The following is a 7,107-nucleotide window of genomic DNA, read 5'->3' on the forward strand; positions in this document are numbered from 1 at the left end:
AAAGGTTCATTCTCATACTGTTTTTAAAGGAGATATCAGATGCTGAAGTGCCTCCTGAACGCCTCCACGACAGGTCTGCCATTCTTGATCTAGAGCAGTGGTTTCCTACAAGTGAGCTCAGCCTCCCCTGCAGAGCATCACCTACATCAAAAGTCAGATTTATAATGCAAACAGGTTTTCCTATGAAAGTATTTTTTTTTCCTTTAAATTTTAAGAACCAGTTTAATATATCTTTATCAAGTTCGGTGCAACCAAATTAAAGACAGAAAACAGTAACAGCAGTAACAGCTAGGCCCAAAAAGGCATTTCTGTTCATGTATTTCATTGAATTATTTGCATACCTTTTCTTTCAGGGTATTCACACAAAATTTTAGAATCAGAAGATATTTTTAATGTGTCTTTTCCTTATTTTACTGCTTTTTATGACCTGAAGCCTTTGGTTTTTTTTTTAGTCCTATGACTCTGTAGCTGAGATTGGAAAAGTTACCATTTCAAATGAGAGGCTGTGGGTTTCCACTATGTTTTTGTTCATGACAAGTGACAGTTCTTACAAACATACCCCAACTTATTTGCAAATAAAAATTTTAAAACACACATTTTGAAAATCACACAGGTTTTTGTTAAAGTGAGCTCTGCAGGTGTTCTCAAAAGACTGATTGCTAGCATCCCATTTTTACTCTGTGTCAGCTGAAAAACAGTTTTGCAAGCTGAAATCTCAGCTTGAACTGAAACCAGTTTTGAAAGAGGAAGGGCAGTCTGTTCAAATACATGTTTCTGTGCTCTGCTGAAATTTTAGTAGGGATCCATGTGGTGAAGTCATCCATAGAAATAGAGAAATAATTTGATCTGGGACAGCTGCCTATGTTGAAGTTAGTGGAATAACTGAAGGTGTTTGACCCAGTGCTTGTTCTAACCATAAAGGATTTTATCCATGTGTTCTTGGAAAATGGGCCATACCTGTAGCAGTGTCTGGTAGTTTCCTTTCCTGGGATTTCCCTGGTGCCTTTTTTTTCACTTGTTCTTGCTCAGGGTTGCAGCCCTCTTGTCCTGCCATAGAGGTGTGGGTAAGTGAGAAGACAGCAGAGCTACAGGTCACTGTAACGTTCTTCACAAAGTATTTTAAGTCTCTCAGCATAAAAAAAGCCCAAAAGGATAAACCTGATGCTACAATTTCAACCTGTCCCATTTTTTGGGAGGGCACACTAAAAATTTAGAGTAGTGAGTTTTGCTAGGGTTTTTTTCAGTTTTTAGAGGCTTAACTTTTCTAGCAGAGCAAGGAACCATTCTTTGTGTCTGTTAAATGCACACAGAAGAAAAAGAACGAAGAAGGAAATTGCTGAAAAGTGTCTGGATTAGAGAATCTCCACTGCGCAACCTCCTTTGCTCTTTCACATTTTGTAGAGGAATTCCTCAAGGAAAAGCCTTCCCTTATGGTCCTCCAGGGGGCATATGACCCACCGAGAAAATGTGGCTAGGTTTTTTTAAAAATATATTCCTGTAAGGAAAGCACAAAAGAAGAAAAAAATATAAAAAGTAGTAAACATTCTGCTTTTGTATATATTTTTCCCAGTGGCTGAATTCCTAGAAGATTTTATAAAATGTATACAATCTCTACAGAGGCTGTTACAGAAGCTTGGTTCTGTAAAAATAAGCCAGAGATGTTCTATGTTGGCAGCTTTTAGGCAATCTGCTGGAAATGTAAATCAGAGCACATGGACACCTCTGGTCCTGGTGTCGGTGCAAATACCCTGTGTTGTTACTGATTGAATAGAAGGGGCCACTGCCTTATCAGTGAAGAGATGAATCCAAAATAACTCAGTTGTTATTCATAAATTTTGATGGCTGTGTGTTATTACTAATAACAATGTGTGTTATCATTAATTGATATAAAATTCCTTAATTACCTGTTGTTGTCATTTCTTAAAAAGCAATTTGGCTTCCTCGGGGGTCAGTAGTATGTGGCTATTAAATTTGTATTGTATGCACCTCCAAAAAAACATTTTAATACACTAAGGACTGCAGGTACCTGGTTTGGTATCAAAATAGTCCTTGAGAAATAACAATTGACTTTCATTTCCTTGTTCCGCAGTAAAGCGTTCAAGCATTCATATTTATTTTTACATTTCCTTTTGCCATTGTTTCCGAACTTGAATATATGGAGTTGTGAGGAAGTAAAAGGAGTGTCAGCTTTGCGGACTTGATTTTCTCATCTCTAAGTCACTAGGTGGTGCCATTCGCTTCTCTGGAATGAGAAACTGTCTTGCATGTATTTAGTCTTATCTGTTAATTACGTTCCTAACAGAAAACAAAATAATTGGACTTTTCATTTTACATTTAATTATATTTGGTTTACTGACTTTGGTAATGACATCTGATTTGATAGAAACACACTTTTAAAATGTAGAACTATTTCAGGGTCTTTTTTCCTTTTCTTTCTAAGGTGTAGCTAAGTATCTGCAGCTGATGAGCTCTTGATGCGATCACTTCAGGTGAGGTACAGTGGTTTTCATCCACAGATGATTGTTCTGTATTTCTCTACGACTGCACTAAAAGTTGAAAAGAGGAGAAAAAGAAGAGTGGCTTCTATATGTATTTTACTGTAGTCCTAAGATACCACAGGCACAACTTGGTGCAGTTTCATGGGACAGGCCAAAAGTTGTCTGAGGAACTTGTGTTTTATGACTTCAGGTTAAAAAGCTGCACTGTAATTTAGTGCATTGTCACAGCTCGTGTGCTGATTAAGAGTTACAAGTGATGGGTATTGTTTCCACGTTCAACCACTTTTCTGGTTAGCTGGTGAGCTATTGGAAAGCTTGCAAAACCATTTTTGCAAAATTACTTTGACGCTTTTTTTCTAAAAGCTCAAATTGGGAGAATGGCAGAGTAGAACTTAACATTCACAGACATGCTTTTTAATAATAAAATTACTTATTTGAAATGATCCTAATGTCAGATGTTGATTTGCTGGCCACCATTCTTTTCACAGTGAGGAATGATGCTGTGAAACTGCAGCTGCCATACTGTGGTAGAAAGTCTTGAGTGGACAAGGTGCAATGAGTTAGGTTAAGTTTTATAAATTTCAGGAAAAAAAAAAAAGAGTTAATTCTTACTTATTTTGTGGAAAACCAACCATGTACTAATTGTTCATGTTAGAGACATGGAGACCTCAGCATACAGTGGTGCTGGGTACTTTGTCCTCTCAGCCTTCACTGTTCCTGGCAGTGGGATGCACCCACTCCAAGTGTTGTAAGGACATCCAGAGATCCAGCAGTCACTGGTGCTTTTTCGTCTCCTGTGAAAGATGAACATGGTTGGAATTTTTCTTGTGTGAGTTTTACAAAGTCTTCTGTTTGCTTTTCTTGGGCTTAATTAAAGTGTAGGGAAACTGAAATCTGTCTGTAAACATTTACTTGTCGAATAGGCAGGCAAAACTGAAACAAGGTGTCAGTTTTTCTGTAATGTTCTTGATTATCTGGCATTTTGGAAATATGGAACAGAAAAATATCTCCTTTTACAGAAGAGTGTGTGCTAGGTTGAGCTCCAGTTTACGTTTTCTAATAATGAAGAAAAATGTTCTTCTAAGTAGAAGGAAAAAGCAAGGAAAAAGAGATATAGTTTGGAGGATAAATATTCCTCACAATGTCTTTTTGAATTTTCATGTCACAAGCTGTGTTTTTGGTTAAATACCCCCACACACCATAATTTAGGCAAACTGATTTTTTCAGAAGATACTTTGTGTGTAAGAATAACTATTTACAGTTTAATTTTAGAATTTCAGAAAAATTAATTACTGGAAGATAATAAAAGACCAGTATTTGGCAGTGGTGCTGGTTGTTCTGAGCCACTTGATGGCATCATGTCTGGCGAGTTTCACAATCAGCTTAATTTTCCTTAGGCAGTTGTCCAGTCCTGGGTATCCAGCTCTCCAGCCACAGGACAGAATTCATTTTCTCCTGTAGCTTTGTGGTTTGCTGCATTCCTTCAGGTTGGAGTTACTGGGTCTGAGCACTGAAATGGATGAAAATCTGGGACAGGCAGCTGCAGCTTCAAAATCTGAACATAGTGTTTGATATCCTCTGTAATCTCTTCTACACATCACTTAGAGCAGCGGATGCCTTCTTGAATTTAGGGAGAGGAAAAAAACATTTGTTTAACTCTGTAACTTGCCTTTTGTCAGGCAGCTGTCTGAAAGGCACAATTCAAATCTCCTCCTGAATAAGACACATCTGAGAACCTAATAGTTCAGCAGGAGCTTTCTGCAATACTCAAACAAGTGACATGGTATTAAATTTGTATGTTTACCTATGGGGGAGTGCCATTTAAACTTGAGGACTAGATCTGAAACCTAGATGAGAATTAAGGTGTTGATCCTGCTACAGAATACATGCAAATAACATTTTACCTCAACACAAAAGCTTTGCAATAGCAAAACAACCCCATTTTCTACCACTGTTTAAGCTGGAGGTTTTGTTGTGTGTTGTTTTTTCAAAGCTTCCATATTTAATATGCTTTTTCAGAAGTTAAAATTTGCTTTTGCTGAGCATTAACATTTAGGAGTGTATATTAAAAATAATCCTTTGGGGCTTGGTTTTATACATCAGATATGATACATGCAAAACATCTTGTGACTCTGCTTCCTGATCAAATTTTGAAGTTGTGCAAGAAGTGTTGCACCCCTACACTGTTTGCAGTGGAGCAAATGTAAAAATAACATACTTATTATGATCCCTGTGCAGGTTTGAGAGGACCAGGACAGAAAAACCTGCCGGGACAGCAGCAGCAGCTGCCAGGCTGTTGATGTGAGAATGGGGAGCAGCTGAGCCTGTGGGAGAAGATGGTTCAGGTGACCCAAATGGGCCAACCACAATATTCCTTCCCAGGGTGCTCAGCACAAAATAGCTCCCAAGAGAGCTCTCTGGTGGCTTCCATACCTGGGTTGAGACCTGTCTGCTGCTGCTCCTCAGAGAAGATCATCATTCACCAAGCCAGGTCACCTTCTGCCTTCCCAAGGAGGACCAGCTTGGTTGCTCTTGTTGGGAGCTGTCACTGAGAGCCTGGACTTGGGCACCCCCATCTGCTGCCCAGTCCACTGTGGGACTTTTCCAGTTGGGAAGTAATTTCCAACTGAGGAGGGTGACTTCCATATTCAAAAGTTTTTATATACTTCTTTGCTATTACCACCTCATTAAGCCTACACAATTTTTTTCTTCCAACATGAAGTCTGTATCCCTTATTCCCTTCTTCATTCTGTCCCCTGGTTACTGCTTCAAACCAAGACAATCCCACTGCACACAACTTGTAGCTGAAGAGTCTTGTGAGTGGTCAACCAGTTCAGGTAAAGCTGCACCACATTGACTTGAGGGTTACATAAACTCTGATGGGATGTGTGTGATGTAACCTTGCTGTTCTGAGGGCTTAAAGAAAACCTGGTAGCTGCTATTTAGATAACCACTTCCTGAGTGGAGAAATTCTTGACTAAAGCAGAAGGGGGGGCAGGCAGTGAAGCAGCTCTGTGGTGGGGTTCAGCTTTCCTTACAGGAACTGAATGCTTTGGACTTGAGCTCTATGGTCAGGCTGGAGCTGTGGTGTAACAAAGGAATGGGTTTCCTTCCAACACAAGGAAATGGAAGGACAGCTCAGCACCCCTTGTGGCATCTAACTTCCTTTTCTGCTTTAAATTACTTAGGCTTCATTTCTACTACTGGAGCCTCAAATACAGATCATTCCAGTTTAAAAGGATTGAATTATCATTTCTGTAACTTGATTGAATTTGTTTTGGTAATGTATTAACAAAATCTGTCTTTCTGATAATGCTTGATTTGTCTGGACATGTGAAATGTTGTGTATGTAAGAATGACAAAGGAAATAACCTGGAAGCTGTTTTAAAATTGTGACACTTCAATAAATTTATTAAATCATAGTAGTTCAAAAGCCCAGAAATGGGTTTAGATTCCTGCACCTCAGGGACCACTGGCAGTGCAGAATGGTAGCACACTATTAAGTCACAACAAAAATTCCCATGTGTTTGCATTTTCAAAGGCAGCATGGAGTCACAGGAGAGCTTCATGCAGTTAGAGGGTGTTACAAGTGGGAGTAGTGAGGATATGATATGTTTGAATCCCCCTCCAGGGGGATTCAGAACTACTTAGAAATAGTTCTGAAGGAGACATTTTTTGCCTGGTGTGTAGTAAGTTTTCTTTGTTGGTAATGTCAGACTTTTCCTCGCAGTAAACATAAAGTACTTGACTGAGGTATTAATGCTTCTTTTTACTGATGCCAAGGATGTTTCATGCAAAAGAGAGTGATTGATGGTTCCAATCAGCTGAGCTGAAAAGTAAAATCCTAATTAAAATGTTACTCTTCTAAAAGAAACAAGAAACTGAAGAAACATGATAAAAATTTATTATCCATTCTTATCTTTAGATGCCTGTATTCCAAAAGTAATATTCCCCATTTCACAAAAATGCTGCTTTTTAAAGTAATTTCAAACATTTCAACAAGATGATTTTTGTATTTGAGATGAAAAATGCTGATAAATGCAGTGTACTTAGTTGTAAGATTATGCTCCTCAATTTCACGTACAGTAAATATTGATAAGTTATTTCTCCATTCACTCAGAAGCTTGCTTTTGACATCAATTTTTGTGGGTAAGAGTCTAAAACATAAGGTTGTATTTGTCATCTTTAAAGAAGAAAACACATGCAGTAACAATTTATTTATTTAAAATTACAGATGTTGTGGGGGTGCTACTGAATGTAAAGCAGGTCTAAGTGTCAAGTTCAGTTTGGGATTTCCCCAGTAGTGTTTAGCAGCATTCAGACCTGAAGTTATTTTAGGTATAAGCTTGTGCTAAATCCCTTTCTGCCTGTATATTGAAGTACAAGCATTTCAGAGCACTGCTTTCTATGTCAAATTCAAGAGGAACTCTGTATACATCGGGCTAAACCTTATTTTTCCTGAATTCAGTGACATTTTACATAGTCTGCAGTGGAAATGGAGTTAAGCTTCCCCTTCTCATTTTCAAAAATGCATAATGAGACTCAAAAGTATCTAGCTTATAAGATTTGAAAATATAATTTTGATTACTTTCTAATAATGAAATTTCTA

This window comes from Calypte anna, chromosome 10 (assembly GCF_003957555.1).
Source record: "Calypte anna isolate BGI_N300 chromosome 10, bCalAnn1_v1.p, whole genome shotgun sequence".
NCBI lineage: Eukaryota > Metazoa > Chordata > Aves > Apodiformes > Trochilidae > Calypte > Calypte anna.